The 17,489-nt window shown below is 38.6% G+C and overlaps 1 long non-coding RNA gene across 1 annotated transcript in view; it reads right to left on the bottom strand.

Annotated features, from left to right (window-relative positions):
* Nucleotides 1–790: 790 nt before the first annotated feature.
* LOC123619688 (uncharacterized) overlaps nucleotides 791–17,489 on the bottom strand; it is a 129,135-nt gene continuing 112,436 nt past the window's right edge. The window contains exons 2-3 of the long non-coding RNA XR_006728351.2: nucleotides 2,481–2,517; nucleotides 791–927 (exon numbers count right to left, since the gene is read on the bottom strand). This is a non-coding gene — a long non-coding RNA (uncharacterized LOC123619688). The remainder of the gene's footprint in view (nucleotides 928–2,480; nucleotides 2,518–17,489) is intronic.

The following is a 17,489-nucleotide window of genomic DNA, read 5'->3' as shown; positions in this document are numbered from 1 at the left end:
GGCCTACAGATTTTCTGCTGACAAACCTGTTACATAAAAAGGAACCCACATGTTATTCTCTTGTTGCTTTTTCTTTAACTTTTGACTAATTACAATGTACCTTGGTATGGGTCTTTTTGGAGAATTCTCCGGCTTTCCTGAATCTTCTCTTCTCCCTTGAGACCTATAATGTAATATATATGTCCTCTTAATGTTGGCCCATAATTCCCTTTATCTTCATTCTTTCTGTTTGCTCCTTTAATTGGATGAATTCCACCGATCTGTCTTAGTCACTAATCCTTTCTTTTGCTTCATCTGGTCTGCTGTTGACCCCCTCTATGGAAGTTTTCAGTTATTTTATTCAGCTCAGAAAATATAAGGAAGTACCAAACAGAAATCACTATCTTGTTGTTGAAATTCTCACTCTGTGTATTGTTCTCTTGAACTCAGTGAGCATCCTTATGACTATAATTTTGAACTCTTTGCTTTGCCAGGTAAATTACTTACCTTTTTTTTCCCTTAGGGATTAATCTTGTTTTTTCACTTTGGAACATATTCCTGTGTTTCTTCATTTTTACTCTTTGTTGGTCTCTCTGCATTAGGCAAAACAGCCACCTCTCCTAGTCTTGAAGGATTATCTTGTGTAGGAAATAAAACTTTGGTCAGCCCTGTCCCAGATCATTATTGCCCCTCAATTCTTTGTGTTTTTAGTGGCTCCCAGTACGTAAGGATACGACTACCTCAGGTGTCCCAAAGGGAAAGGGGAAAGATCTCAGTCAGCAGCTTTTAAAGTATGAAAATGTACCTCTTTCAGGGGAAGACTGGGAGATGAAGATGTCTGAATACTCATTCTGCACTGCATCCTGAAGGGATGTGGCCTCTGGGCAGCAGCTCCAAAAGCTATGGAGCTTTACTGGGCACAAACTCCTCTTCTGAGACACTGGTGACCTGCAGCAGGGCAGAGGGACAGTGAAGAGGGCACTCTTGCTGGCCTCTCTAAAGGAAAGGCTGGGAATTTCTGTCTCCTGGTTTGCTCTGCCCTAGATACATAGCTGATTAAGAACTGTTTATGTGTTCTATAGAATGGTAATGAGCAAAGAAACAGAAGACCTGCTGGCCACCAGAGGCAGATTAAAAAGGTACATTTCCTGGGTGGCAGCTGAAAAACGTGGGCTGCTGACATGTACACAAGTTCCTTTTCAGGAGATAGTAGGGGCCTAGAACAAGACGGAGTGCAAAGATGGTGCCAGCAAACTTCCACCATCTCTGCAATATTGCAGTTGGCCCCTAGTTGTGTGTGAAATTAGAAGGCCTATTTCTCAGGCTGAAGCTTTTAGGATAAGCAAATAGGCGTCTTTCACAGAAAGACTGGGCACATTTTAGTGTATTGTCTTTTAGAGTGATGGCAGCATCATAGTAATGTAAAGCACTGCCTTTGTCTCTCTCCTTCAATCTAAAACCATGAAAACATCCATAACTAACAAAGGTTTCCTTGCCTGAGCCACCAGGATGCCCGAGAGATCCAAACCTCTCTCTAAAAGTAGGTGGATGGGAACACATAAAAGAGGCAGAATCAAGTGACGGTCGTGCCTGCAACCCTGGCTTCCAGGCCATGGACGCTGAGCCCACGGTGCCAGAGAACCCAGTAGCAGCAGGGGAGGCAGTGGGGCCCAAAACCCTGGCCTGCCAGCCACAGAGGTGGTGCTCACAATGCTGGTGCCCCAGGTGATGGAGGGTGGACAATTCTTATTCTCAAAACTTGTGCTTTAGTGCCACATAAGGGGAAAAAACCTAAAGAAAGGTATTTTACTGCTTTAAATGTGCCAGCAGAGGAACAACTCATCAAGCACCATGAAAAACTTTAGTAACATGGTTTCACAAAAGCTAACAATTCTCCATAAATCTTAAAGTCACAGAATATTGTAATGTAACTGACAGAATTCAAAATAGCTGTCATAAAGAAACAAAGAAAAGAACCAAGCAGATTCTCTAGCTGAAAAACTCAGTAAAAAAATATGAAGAATGCATTAGAAAGCATTGGAAATAGAGCAGGCCATATGAAAGAGAAGATTAGACAGCTTGAAGGTAGAAATCTAGAAATGATATAGGTAAAGGTGAGAAAATTAAAAATCTATGAGAACTATCAAGCTCCATTAAGGAGGTGACAATAACAGGGAACGTCTCAAAACTGGTAAAGGTCATAAGGCTGTGAAGACACCTAATTACCTCAATACAAAAAGACCCTCTATAAGATGTATATACAAGTCAGTGACAAAAGAATTTTAAAGGCATCCAGGTAAAAAAAATAAACTCCCATTAGGCTATCAGATTTCTTAGCAGAAATTCTATAGGCCAGGAGAGAGGCCAATAATATTCTCAAAATACTGAAAGATAAATAAAAATTGCTAGATGATAATTTTGGGTGACAAAGTTACCATTCAGATATGAAGGAGAAATAAAGGCTTTCCCAAACATAAGCTGAAGGAATTCACTAGACCTACCTTACAAGAGATGTTGAAAGCAGCTCTTCTAGAAACTCTAGAAACAAAAGGGCAAAAATACACAAAACTTTGAGCAAGATGATAAATAGAACTAGAACATAATAGATTTTTAAATTGTAAAAGTTAAAGGGGGGAAATGCAGTAAAAATAACTATACTTACTTTAATTTGGTAACAAACTCAACAGAAGAAGGGGAAATTTGAGACAAAAAACATAAATAAAAGGGGAAAAGGATGGGATTATATAGGCAAATAAAAATAGGATGCTTTGAGCAGAAAAAGGACTATTTTATCTATGAGATGTTTTATACAAACCTCATGGTAAGCACAAAACATAAATCTAGAGCAGAGACACAATAGTAGTAGTAAGTCCTCATTTACACATAATCACCCTAAAAATAAGTGAACTGAATTTACCAATCAAAAGACAGAGTGGCTGGATAAATTGAAAAATAAGATCCAACTCTATGCTGCCTCCAGGAGACTTGTCTTAGCTCTAAAGACCAACATAAAGTAAAGGGATGAAAGGTGATACCCCAAGCAGTTGGCAGCCAAAAGAAAGTGTGCATAGCAATACTTATATCAGACAAAATAGACTTCAAGCTAAAAAAGGTAACAAGAGACAAAGATAGACATTGTCCTCTAAACACAAAAGGGAAATTGACAACAACACAATAATAGTAGGGGACATCCAGATCCATGAGGCCCAAAGTACCCCAGAGAGGCTGAACCTGCACAGGGCTACACTGACACACATAATATAATTAAAATGTCAAATGTCAAAGACAAAGAAAGATCTTGAAAGCACCAAGAGAAAAGACAGATTACATACAAAGGAACCCTCAATAACACTGTGGGTAGATTTTGCAAGAGATACTTCTTAGGCCAAGAGAGAATGGATTGATATATTTAAAACTTTTTTTTTTTTAAATGGTCACTCAAGAATTCTATACCTGACAAAGTGATTAAAAATTTTCCCTAGCAAACAAAAGCTGAGTGAGTTCCTCAGCACCAGACCTGCCTTACCAGAAATGCTAATGAGGCTTCACTGAGTGGAAGCACAAGTATGCTAATTAACATCATAGAAACAGAAGGTAGTGTAAAACTAATGGTAAATATATAAAGTTAGAGTCCATAATATGGTAATAGAAATGCATAACACCCTTAATACTGTTAAAAGTTTAAAAAGTATAAAAATAACCCTAACTAAAATATTTTTTTCATATTGTTTATCCAATAATATGTTAAACTATGACATCAATGATCAAAAATGTGAAGGGAGAAGTAAAAATTTAAAGTTTAGGAATAGTATTCAAGTTATCAGTTAAAATAGGATGTTAACATTTTAAGATATTTTATGTAAGCCTCATGGTAACCACTAGGGAAAAACCTGTAATAACACAAAAGAACATGATAGAGATATCAAAGCATACTGATACAAAAGACATCAAAACACAAAAAAGACAGGAAGAGAAGAAGTAGAGTGCATCTACAAAACAACCAGAACAATTAACTAAATGCCAATAGTAAGCCCCTACATTTCAATAATTACTTTAAACGTAAATAGATTAAATTCTACAATCAAAAGACAGAGTATCTGAATCGATTAACAAATAAGGTATCAATATGCTGCTTACAAGAGGTTCGCGTTAGCCTTAACACACATAGACTGAGAATGAAAGGATGGAAAAAGATATTGATGATATCATATATACTCCAAGAATATGTAACAACTGTAAATAATTATGCACCCAAATCTATAAAGCAAAACTAACAGAACTAGAAGGAGAAACGAACAGCAATGCAACAGTGAATGGATCATCCAGACAATCACTGAAGAAACAGCAGTCTGAACATTATCAATCAAATAAACCTAATAGACACATAGAGAACATTCTATCTGAAAACAGCAGAATATACATTTTTCTCAGTCACACATGGAGCACTTTCTAGGATACTCTTATGGTAAGACACAAACAAGTCTTACCAAATTCAAGAATACTGAAATTGTGTTAAGTAATTCCTCTGACCACAATGGTATAAACCTAGAAAACATAAGAGGAAAACTGAAAAAGACCCAAATCAAAAAAATTATGAACAAAAGAGGAGACATTATAACTGTTACCAAAGAAATACAAAGAATCATCAGAGGCTACTATAAACAAGTAAACTCCAACTAACTGGACAACCTAGAAGAAATGGAAAAATTATTAGAAACATACAACCTGCCAAATCTGATGCGACCGAATATTGGTGAGGTGACTGGAGACTTGTGATACTAACTCAAAGAAAAGTGCAGGGCCAGCTGGCTTCACTGGCAAATTCTACCAAATACTTAAAGAAGAGTTAACACTAATCCTTCTCAAACTTACAAAAACTCTTATAGAAAATCAAAGAGGGAGGGAATACACCCAAATTCATTTTACGATGCCAACATGACCCTGATACCGAAATCAGACACTACAGAAAAAGAAAAGAAAAAAAATCTACAGGCCAATATCCCTGATGAATATAGATGAAAAAAATTCTTGATAAAATACTGGTAAACCAAATTCAGCACGCTAAAAGGATCATTACTGTGTTTCAGTGGGATCGATCCTGGGATGCAAAAGTGGCTCAACATACGTAAATCACTCCATGTGAATGTGATCCATCACATTAATAGAATGAAGGAAAAATCATGTGATCATCTCAGTACATATAGAAAAGGCATTTTACAAAATTCAACATTGTTCCTAGTAAAAGGCCTTAAATTAGGTACAGAATGAATATGCCTCAATATAATAAGGTTTATTTATAAGCCCACAACTAACATCACCCTCAATGGTAAAAGGTTGAAAGCTTTTCCTCTAAGATCAGAAACAAGAAAACAGTGCCCACTCTAACCACTCCTTTTCAACATAGTACTGAAAGTCCTGGCCAGAACAATCTACAGGAAAAAGAAATCCATGTCATCAAATTGGAAAGGAGAAAGTAAAATTGTCTCTAATTGCTTATGTATTAGAAAATCCTAAAGACTCTACCCCAAAACTGTTAGATCTAATAACTGAATTCAGTAAAGTTGCAGGATACAAAATTAACATACAAAAGTCAGTCAGAGTGACAAAGAGTATCTGATTTCACTTATAGGTGGAACAAACTTTTTAAAATAAGAGGTAAGATCTGTGGTTACCAGAGGTTGGGGGTTGGAGGTGAGGGAACTGGACAAATGTGGTCACAAGGTACAAACTTCAAGTAAGTACTAGGGGTACAATGTACAACATCATGACTATAGTTGACACGGCTGTATGGTCTATTGGAAAGTTGCTAAGAGAGTAGATCCTAAAGTTCTCAACATAAGGGAAAAGTTTTTCTTTTTAGACTACATGAGATAATGGATGTTAAGTAAATTTACTGTGGTAATCATATCAATATATGTAAATCAAGTCATTCTGTAAACCTTAAACATATACAGTGTTACATGTCAATTATATGTCAATAGTACTGAAAAATTAAATTTAACTGTATGCATGTTAATTTCTTGACAGTAAGTACTTAAATTTTATTACATGGGTTATAGAATATATGTTAAAGATGTTTTTAATGAAGGTGTGGTCCATTTTAGAAAAAGTTTAAAGTTATCTTAAGCTCTATATCTTCTCTCTACTTATGAGTATACTGCAATGATGGAAAACCATTTGGAAATAATGTCTAAATTGGGGAGGTCCATGTATGTGGTAGAAATGTGAACCAATACCTACTGTGCATCAAAGATCACCTAGGGAATGAAGATGAATTGGCATCCCAGTTAAGAACTGTAATCTCTTGGGTGGCAACAGACTTCACTGGGGTAATTCCTTAGTTTTCCAGCATACTGAGCCTTATCCAAGAGAATTCTGTTCAACTTAGTTATTTGTTGGGAAAATGAAAAACAGATGTTGGTCCATGCAAGAATTCAACAGCTCTGGCTGTAAAATTCCAGATGGCAAAGAGGTGATGGGCCAAGGTCAAAGATTAGAAAACAGCGTAAAAGTAGAGTAGATAAAAAAATTGGCGATGCTGTGAAGCAACCAGCGACTGAATTGCTAGTCCCTAGTGGCTTGTTAGGGTTCTCCTACTCTATAAAAACAAGTTCACTTAAAAGCAAGATTATCTTCCAATTGACTATTTCTCTTTATTCCTCACAAAACTTCTGTTGAGAAGCTTATCTGTGGCCCAGCAGTAAATTTTGGCTTGAACTTGTAACGTGAAACTGAGTTGCCAAAAATAAAGATTGGCAGAAGAGCCAGAAAGTTGGGAGTAAGAGAAAGAGCAACACAGAACAGTCACAGATTAAACAAGGCCTGGTTTAATTTTAATGCCTCACAGGAAATTTTTCACGGAGCCAGAAAAGGTACAGGCATTATGAATGGAATCGAGATGAGCTAATTTGGATGTCATTGAAAAGTGATCCTGAGACAAGGACTTGGATGCAGGTCAGCATTTTGGAAAATAATCTCAAGATCTGAAGGGGAGGAGCAGGGAATATAAGACAAGGATGAAGAGAGAGACAAAGAAGGGTAGCTATGTGGGCAACCAGAGCTCAGTCTCCCTGGGAGACTTCAGTGTTAAGGGAATTATGACCCACTAACCAATCTTGTTCTGAAGGAGAAAAAGCTTCAAGAGTGCCAGGCAAGCTCATTCCAATTAATCACAGTGTAATGAGTATCCTATCAGCCATAGGTTAATTCACCATAGTTAAAAGTTGCTCAGTGCATCCTCTAACAGCCATTTAAGATAAAGTGCATCTTGGTTTGTTTTTTTTTTTCCCCTCTTGAGAAGAGATGGAGTAGGTCTGTATTTACTTATCTGTTTCCGTTCTCTAACTGCCATCTTAACTTTCCATTTGCATTCAGGAATAACAAGATTCCTCTTGTGTGAAACATCACTGGAAAGGAAATAACCCCATATATCAGCTTAATCTCTACATACAAATGATGCAGTGTTTCGCAAAATGGCAGATCTGTAACCTGTTTAGAGTTGAAAGGTACGTTTTCAGTAGTGTTCAGTTATTTGTCACAGCAAAACCTTAGCTTTCAGGTGGCACAATTAAACATCTGTTATTCAGAATGTAAAGGCAGCTGTGCAAACTCCCTAAAATGAACATAGTTCTCTCAGTGAACTTGCATGATTCTCCCCCAGGTCCACTAGATTCTTTGCCAAGGTTTACTCTCTTTCCTCTGAAAGCATAAATATGTCTTCTAATGTCTGCTTAATGGGTGGAAACTTAGAAAATGAAGTACCATGTAACAGTGTATGGGGCACCACCAGACTGGTTACCTACCCCAACCACTGTGTTCCTGTCCACCTTTCCCCGTCCAAGCCTAAGCATGACTCTCACCGCCTGCCCTCACAGGGGGCCGCACTCACGAGTTCCTGGCCAGCTATCCTCAGTTACTTGTACTCTCTGAGAGGACTCTTTACAGGTTCCACTTTCCAAAGCTCCTTCACCGTGGACCCTCTGGAGAATGGGAGACTGGGGCATTTATGCACTGACTCCTCATCCACTGGTAAGGGTAACCCTTTGTGGATTCATCTTCCATTTCCGTTTGGGCCGAGGGACACTCCAGATCTCCAAGGAAAGAAAAGCTGACAGGTCTGGCAGGCACTTAAATCGGGAAACTATAGTCAAGCATGATCTGTTTGGTTTTTTTTTAACCACAGTTACAAGTGCTGTTATCGACAGGCAAAGGGGATACTGCCTAGAATTCCAGAAGAACTTGCTACAGAAGTAAGTAAATCATCTACTTCGTGCCTTCTTTCATTACTCAGGCTAAAATAATATTGATAATCAGTATTATCAGTTGAGGCACTTACTGTGTCCAGGGTTTTGCAGATTCTTCTGATTACACAGCTCTCATGGTACAGAAGATAGCCACGTGGATCAGCTCCTCTTTGCTGCAGCTACTTGTGGATACATGGGCCTCTCTGTAGCTCACCCAGCCTACTTGCCTTAGGTCCCATGTCCCCACAAGTTGTGCTGGAGCAGAGAACAAAGGGCTACATGAAGACTGACTGCCAGGACGAGGGAGTAAGGACCTTAGTGAACACTGCCACAAAAAGCATGAAAATGACTGGCAAAACAACTAAACCACTTCAGAAATCAGAGTGCACTGCAAATCACCTATCCTAGAGAAACTAGTGAACCTTGGTAAAATGGTGGGATTTTAAATTTTTTTATCTTTAAAAAAAGTTTTAATTTGGTATTTTTGCATTCCCCTCTCTAACCATGTCAGTGGTGCAGTAACTATAAAATCCAGTGGCCTCAAGGTTAATGGAGACGCTGAATCGCTATCGTAGTTGCTTTAAATACAGATGAAGCTCACTAAGAAATCTCTGTGCCCAAGGTATTATGTCTATTTAATTTCATCTCGGGGGTGGAGGGGGGGAATCCTCTAATCCTAGGGCATTACCAAAATCAATATAATCTGCTGGCAATATCACACCTGCCTAAGACGGATCTCAGTTGCTGAAAATAAGAGCCTGGCCCAGAATTCCAGAGGAAGTTCCAGAAAACTAGACAGTCACAAGAGACACAGTAAATGTCAAGATCTGAATGATATATGGTGCCTGGTAAAGGAGAAGTTTCTCACCTCTGGCTGACCTTGAGACCCTGTGCAAGGAGGAAGGAAAAAACTGAAGACATGCTTATCCCATGGATGTCCCTGTTCAGTGTACGGCATTTAAGAAAAGCTTCTTCTTGGTTGTTGGATGATGTCTAAATTATACTGACCAAGAGTGATCATTAGGAAGCCAGATTTAAAATAAAACAAGAACTAAGCTCTGGTTCAAGATGGCAAATACAGCAGATCCTGAACTTACCTACCCCCGTGGGCACACTGAATCTACAGCTGCATGGGAACAATTCCTCCGAAAGAAATCCAGAAACCGAGTGACTCCTGCACATCATTTGAACAAGGAGAACTCACATCGAAACAGGTAGGAGAGGCTGAGAAACAGTCTCACCATAAACCCCACCCCCAGTGCAGTGACCCCTAATTTGGAAGGAGGTCACCACTTCTGGCTTCTCCCTGAGGACAGAAGGGTGTGAACCCCACATCTGGCATTCAAATTTTAAGCTTTGTACCTGAAAGATGGGCCCCTAAGCAACCTAGCTTTGAAAGCCAACCCCCTAAGACTATCGTGAACTGAGAAGCAGTTCTTAAAGGGGTCAGATAATTTACAGGTGGATAACCCCCCAGGGCTCTGGCACAGAGGAGAGCAGACTGAAATGTCCCTAGTCTTTCCATGAAAGAGGCCTATTTGCTTATCTTAAAAGCTTCAGTCTAAGGGGATGATTTCTATTTAAACACACATCCAAGGGTCAACTGAAATACTCATCAAAGACCATAGAGGCCAGTGGGTGCTATCTCTGTGCTGTCCCTCTTCCTCACTCCAGAGGGCTTATCCCCTCAGGGATAAACGCAGAAAAAACAGAGAGAAACACCCATCTCCCAGTCATCCCCTGCAGGAGGTATATTTACATACTTTAAAAGCTGCTGCCTGAGGGTCTGGCTTCCAATCAGCCTTCATCCAGATGCAGACTGAGACCTCCCTTTCAGGAACTGACAGGTTGTGACACACTGAACACTGTGATCCACTAAGAACAAAAAGCTTCTTGGACAATCAAAAAACATGGAGATATCTAGGGCAGGGTTAAACAATAAGGTTTATCTCCTACAGAAGAGTAGTCCTGCAAGACAGAGAGGTGGCTGTTTTGTCTAATGCAGAGAAAAAAAGAGTCAAGGAAAATGAAGAAACAAATGACTATGTTCCATGCTAAAGAGTAGGATTAAACCCCAGAAAAAGACTTTAATGAGATACACAGTTCAAAATTACAGTCATAATGATACCCACCAGGAGAACAATGCATGAACAAAGTGAGAATTTCAACAAAGAGACAGAAAATATAAGAAAGTACCAAATAAAAATCACAGAGGTGAAAAATACAATAATTGATCAGAATAATACAATAAAGGGGTTCAACAGAAGACCAGATGAAGCAGAAGAAAGGATAGCAAACTCAAAGAAAAGGCAATGGAATGCATCCATCAGAGCATCGTAAAAAAGCGTATGGGACTATGGACAACATCAAGATGACCAATATTTGATTTTAGGGTTCCCAGAAGGAAAGAGAGAAAAGGAGAGATGAAACTTATTCGAAGAAATAATGGCTGAAAAGTTCCTTAACCTGGGGAGGAACACAGACATCCAGAGCCAGGGAGCTCAGACTGTTCAGAACAAGTTTAATCCAAAGAGACCCATATCAAGACACATCATAATTAACACATTCTCAAAAGTTAAAGACAAGGAGAGAAACTTAAAAACAAGAAAGAGAAAAACAACCTGTTATGCACAAGGGAACCTACATAAGACAATTAATAGGTTTTTCAGCAGAAAATTTGTAGCCAGAAGGGAGAGGCACAATACACTAAATGCTAAAAGGAAAAAAACTGCCAACCTAGAATACTCTATCCTTCAAAGTTGGTCTTCAGAATTGAAGGAGAGTTTTCCAGACAAGAAAAAGCTGAAGAAATTCATCACCAATAGGCCAGCCTTACAATAAATGGTAGAGAGACTTCTTTCAGCTGAAACAACTCAATATCCATCCATTGAGAAATAAACATGTAGTATATCCATATAGTGAAATACTACACAGCAGTAAAAAGGATAAAGTGCTGATACACGCTACACTACAAAAACCTTGAAAACATTATGCTAAGTGAAAAAATTTAGTCACAAAGGACAGCACATTGTATGACTCCCTCATATGAAATGTCAGAAATAGGAAAATATAGAGACAGAATATAGATCAATAGTTGACTGAGGCTTGTGGGGAACAGGAATGAGGAATACCTACTAATGAGTTCAGGGTTTCTTACTGGGATGAAAACAATGTTTTAAAATTAGCTAGTGTTGAGAAATGAACAACTATGTGATAATACTAAAAACCATTGATCTCTGCACTTTAAAAGGGTGAATTTTATATTACATGAAAATTGACTCAAAAATACTATTATCTTTTTAAAAGTCAGTATAATAAAAATCAGAGTTTACCTTTTTTATTGCTATCATTTCCTAAGGAACTGTTACTACTTTCTCTAATTATCCTCCAGTATGATTTAGACATTATATATACTGCATATTTGGTAATGAACTGTATATAATCTATGCTCTACATATAAAAAGATGAAGGCTTTTTGCTCCCTAAGAACCAATTTTTACCCCCTTGGGGATGACACCACTGTTGAGAATGTATAACCTAGATTTAAGATAGAATGTGCCAAAACATCTTTTCTTCCTCACAACTTGCTACCTGAGGCCTAAACGGTGTTTCTGACAAAAATGCCACTCTGTACCTTTGTAGACTAAAAGCTTGATTGAATTGGTTCATGAGTCTCCAGCAGTCCTCTCGCTGGAAGTGACACACCTCCCACTTTAAATAGCCTCCTGTGCTTGGCATCCTAGGATGGCCTGTATCACTTATTCCTGATTGGGTAGGAGACAGTCTGAAGGGCTGACAGAGGAGGTACTCCTGTAATAGGATATAAATTATGGAATGAAAACTAGAGGCAGAAGTTCACTGGTTTCTTGGCTCGAGGTCTAGAATCTTTATTCTGGTTCCCAGATGGGACCAGTCCTGATGTTGTCCATCACAAATACCTCATGAATGACCAGTTCATTATTAGTTACTGACTATGACCTTGTTCTCTTGACCTTATGGGAAAAGTTTACAGTGACATGGGAAACACAGTAGCCATCAACCCTGAAGGAGAAAGAAAGGATACTGAAACCACTGGTTGCATTCTGGAGTGCTCCCAATGAAGATAATCTAGACATCTTTGAAAATCTTCCTGTAGGCAGGGCAAGAGGGTGAAAAGCTATCTAATGGGGGTAGCAAAACCTCTGAGGTGCTCCCTAGGTGTATGGTTAGCCAGCTATGTAAATACCTTAGGATGGGGAGTGGTACAAGCAGCATGAATACAGGAAGTGCCTTGTGAAAGCTACTCCAGAGAGACTGGCATTAAGATTTTGGCTTAGAGATGAGGTGGTCCTGTTAGTGGGAATGTTCCTCTGTGGTTACGGAGAAAAGGGAATTTAAAACACCAGGAAGTCTTCTGAACCAAGTCCAGGTACCTGGAACATTGGCATTCTGGCCCTGTCTCTACATGTTCTAATACCCATCTCATATTTGCAGGACCTGGGGATTCTTTGCTTATGAGAATTAATGTAGCCTTATTTAAGTCCAGGATTCACTTCAGTGTCTCTATTCTACAGACAAATGGTACCTCTATTTTAGTTTGGTCAAGTCCCTTTAAGATGAGGCATATTCATTAAATGACCAAAAATAAACTGTGAATTCAAACTACATGCAGATCTGACCCCAAATGCTTTCTACTTTACCTTAATGCCAGTATCACCCAGATTTTTCATAGGATAGGACATCAGGTGATAATATGGGCTGAGGACAGAGAGCATGAGCCTCTGATCACATTGTCCAAGCTTGGTCTGGAATGAGGGTGTCACCTCATTTGTGTCTATGAAAGAGACAGAGGTAATGAAAGACAGGGGTCCTCTGATGTTGGTTCAAGAGATAGGATAGATTACACATGAGTTAACCTTCCATTGGAGACCAATATTTGAAAAATATCCCCAAATTCAAGTAATTGTAATGTATTTTATGGTCATACTTTTACCACTTGTGGGGAAAAAAACTGATCCTGAAATAATAAATTCTGAAAATAGTATAGCCAACAGTTTTTAAAATAATATCTTAGCCGCCAAGACAAATGTGTGATAATTATAGGAAAGCCACAGTCAATCTACACATACAATGAGTATCATAGAATTTGACCTTGTGTTACCGTCCCTGTTTTGTCTTATTAGGGTCCCACTGGTTCCTCAGATATCTTACCAGGCTGGCCCTGTCCTCCCCTCCCTCACGCCCTGCTACTTCCTATACGTATCTATAAGCTCGGATTGAAGGTCATTGGCCGTATTCCTCTCTCGATACTGACACCCCTAACTGGCGCTATCCTTCAGGTACTAGAGAACAGTTCTTGTGGTTTCTCATCCATACTTGGGTTTATAGATACTCCTGGCCTGGTAAGCTCCAGCAAGAAAACTTTCATCAGCTTCAGTAGGGGAAATACATACCGATGTACGCTAACATGGGATTAAGGAAGAGTTAGTCACTTTCAAATCCTTCAGTGGAGAATACCCCCCAATAGGGAAAAGGGGCTTCTATTTCAGTCTTTCCACTGACCCTCTCTCTTCTCCTGCCAGGCCTGAGAGAAAGGAGTCTCCATGGTGCTGGAAGCCATCAGGGTTACTTACAAAGCGTGAGGAAAAGCAGACAGCAGTAAAAGGACTAGTGTGCCAAAATTCAGGGAAGCATATAAAATAAGACACTGTTTTTATGGACAAAATCCTAGAACACTTCTAGCATGGAAAGGCTTGGGCATAGCTGCCGACTCAGATGTGCCCCTCTAGTAAGGCCCTCAGACCAAAGAGCCTCACATATGAAGCAATAGCCTTATTTAAGGCCCTAAGAAAAACAGAGATAGCCTTAGACACAATGAAAATTGTAGAAATGCCTGAGGCTCCTGCATGTCTGTAAAATGATGACCACTAATAAGTCAGTGTTCCTTCATGGCCAAGGTGATACGTCTTCACCTAGTTTGGGCTGATACACAAGTGTATTCCTTTATAGCTCTTAGCAGGCACACAGACCTTGATGGGATAGAAGCAGATAGCTCTTTATTTATTGGCAGTTATACCAAACATACCTTTGGAACTAAAGATGGGGTCATGCTAGGAATGACTGCCCTTCTCCCTGTATATATACCCCCACCTGCTAGAACCGGACAAGGTCGTCTAACTTTCCCTGGTACAAACCAAAACCTTGTCTGCTGACATATTTGTAGTGGGCTGTGAAATCCTAGGGGTTTTCTTGGGATCCGTCCTGATTTATAGCAGAATTAAGTCCTGAGAGGCAAGTAGTTTGGTAAATCAGGGTATATAAGTAGAACTGGAGGCCAAAAATTGAATTATGAATGGGTAAGCGTGACCTAGTACAGAGGACCAGGCCTGGCTCCCAACTCCAGGCTGCTCCTCACAGCTCATCTAGATGTACACACAGCTCTCAGGACTAATCCTTCCCCACCAGAAAGAAGCAGGCGGCCACGGTCATCCACAGCTAACCCTTCATTCCCCTGCTCACTGGCTGCAGCTCAGTGCCTCGGCAGGTATCCTGAGTTACGCCGAGTTGTTATACCTTCTTTACTTTCCTACAGCTAAAAACTTACAACGTAACCACAGTGCCTAGAAAGGATAAAACCAAGTTACGTTTTCCAAATTTCCTTCTGCTTAGGAAGATAGATTAGATCCAAACAATTATTACTATAGCACCTTAGCAGTTTAGGGATTACCCATTTTCTCTAGGATTGTGTACAGCCAAATGGGATACTATGAAAAAAGGACCACATTAAAATTAATAAGATGTGATTCCTATTTGTCTCATGAATCTTCAAGTAATTCCATTAAGCAGAGACTTCTGTATCCTAAGGAACAAAGTGGCATTTTGAACCCAAGGTAATTTCCAAGACATGAGTAGTAGAGCCCTAACTCAAAGCCTGTTGTCTTCCGAAGCGCTCTCCTTGGGTTCTAACTCAGGGCTGCCTGACCAAGCAGAGCTTGTTCTTCTGCCACGATCCAACAGCACAGCTCTACTCAAGCAGCATGGGAACCGAAATTTTTCTGCCTCTTTTTTTTGACTACTTGGAATTTCTTTCTCCTGACTTATAGCTGGTAAGTTGGTATTGATGGAATACTACATCATCCAGCCACTCTATAAATGGTATCTCCTTTTTTCTTCACAATTCTCAATGTTAAGTGGCATCTCTGTTTTTTGTCACAATGCCCATGACTCCTCACTTACAAAGTCCACTATTTTGGTTTTATTTATCCCATTGACCATCTGGGTGATCTATCCAGCTCTGGATCTGAGTTTCTTACTATTATTTTTAGTTCATTATCTAGATAAATAAAAACCTCCCCATTTAAAGTCATGTTAGATGTTAGTAACTAGATATTGGGATACGGTGATGGCCCTGTAAATGCCAAGGTGATTGACTGTGTGTATTCAAATATTCCCCAAATGATCCATGACACTCATCAACTTCATATTTCCAGAAGTTGCTAAAAACTCCTTAGAAACTATTTCATTAAGATTTGAACCTCCAAAAGTCACAAAATGTGGAAACTAAACATGTTGCTGAACAACCAATGGGTCAAGAAGAAACCAAGAGAAATAAAAAAGTACCTTCAGAAAAATTAAAATGGAAATACAACATACAAAACCTTTGGTAAGCAGCAAATGCGCCTAAGAGGGAAGTTCACAGTAACAGATGCCTACATCAAGAAATAAGAAGTACCACAAATAACTTAACTACACCTCAGGGAACTAGAAAAAGAACAAACTTAGACTGAAAATAGTAAGAAGAGAAGGAAATAACAAAGATCACAGTGGAAGTAAATAAAATAGAGACTAAAATGACAATAGAACAAAATCATTGACTAAGAGCAGATTTTTTTGAAAAGATAAAATTGATAAACCTTTAGTTAGACTCATTAAGAAAAAAACTCAAATAAAATTAAAAATGAAGCAAGAAGTGTTACAATTGATACCTCAGAAATACAAAGGATCTTCAGAGACTAATGATTAGAACATTATTTAGCCATAAAAAGAAGATAATCATGTCCTCTGCAACAACACAAATGGACCTTGAAGACATGTTGCCAAGTGAAGGAAGTCAGAGAAAGGCAAATACCTTATGATCTCACTTATATGTGGAATCTAAGAAAGAAAAATAATATATTTGAATCTCCTATTATTGTAGTAGGTCAAACTGAGGCAGCAGACACAGCACCTGCTTCTATCTTGCAGTCACTGTTCTCAGATTACTTCAACTATATATTTAAGGCAAAGACTCAAAGAAGGTTGGAGAACTCCCAAGAATGCATGGGCAGATTATCTCCTAACTTTGTATGTGATTAAGAATATGATGGGTTTAATTATGAGAAACAGTCTTCAGATGACACACATTGTAATGTCCTATCCTTGAAATGGTTGCAAAAATCAATTTAGTTGCTATGTCCTTACTATAATCTAGGTGTGTCCAATTATAAGAGATAGAACAAGTCTGCCACTTTAAATATATTTGTATCAAGCTATCTTATTTCTAATAATACTTTTCTTTATATGTATGTTTCATAATACGGGTTTATGACTTCATGAATCATGCTGTCATTAATGTGTGTTATCCTGGCTATTGCTGTTATTAATAATGCCACCACTGCTTTATTTTTATTTGCATGTCAGAAATCTCTTTACTTGTGCCTTTATTTTTAACTTGTATCACCTTGGCTTACTTATGTCTTGTAGAAAGTATATAGCTAGGCTTTTACTTAAGTCAGTCTGACTGTCTATCTTTTAAAAGGATAATTCAGTCCAGTATTTAGTATAATTAATACTTAACTAATTTTTTTATTTTTATATTTTTCCAGTACTTTTCTGATTTTATCAGCTTGCTATCCAATGTATACTTTTCCAATTCATTAATGCTTACCATTCCTTTCTTTATTCTCACAATCAAATCAGTATGAAAATAACAATAACCTAGTAGAGCAAATAGTTGCTACCCTAGTCCCCATAAGGTAAGACCCACCGAATTCTTTGATTTCTCTCTCCCGTTTTGTTTTTGTTTTTGTTTTTGTTTTGCCTGCTTCTCTCCATAGGGATTTTGACTGCTTTCACTTTACCTTTTCATTGCAGGCATCTTCCTCCACCCGCCTCTGACAACTTCCAGGTTTTGCTGAGATAATTAATTGTATTACAGTCTGTAGGAATTGTCCTTCTATGGCACCAATGCTATGTATTCCCAGATAATCTAATATCCATTTAGATTTAATTACATTTCAAGGTTTATTT

Source organism: Camelus bactrianus, chromosome 6, assembly GCF_048773025.1.
Source record: "Camelus bactrianus isolate YW-2024 breed Bactrian camel chromosome 6, ASM4877302v1, whole genome shotgun sequence".
Taxonomy (NCBI): domain Eukaryota; kingdom Metazoa; phylum Chordata; class Mammalia; order Artiodactyla; family Camelidae; genus Camelus; species Camelus bactrianus.
The sequence above is the reverse complement of the archived record's forward strand: the minus strand, read 5'-3'. Positions and strand labels throughout refer to the sequence as shown.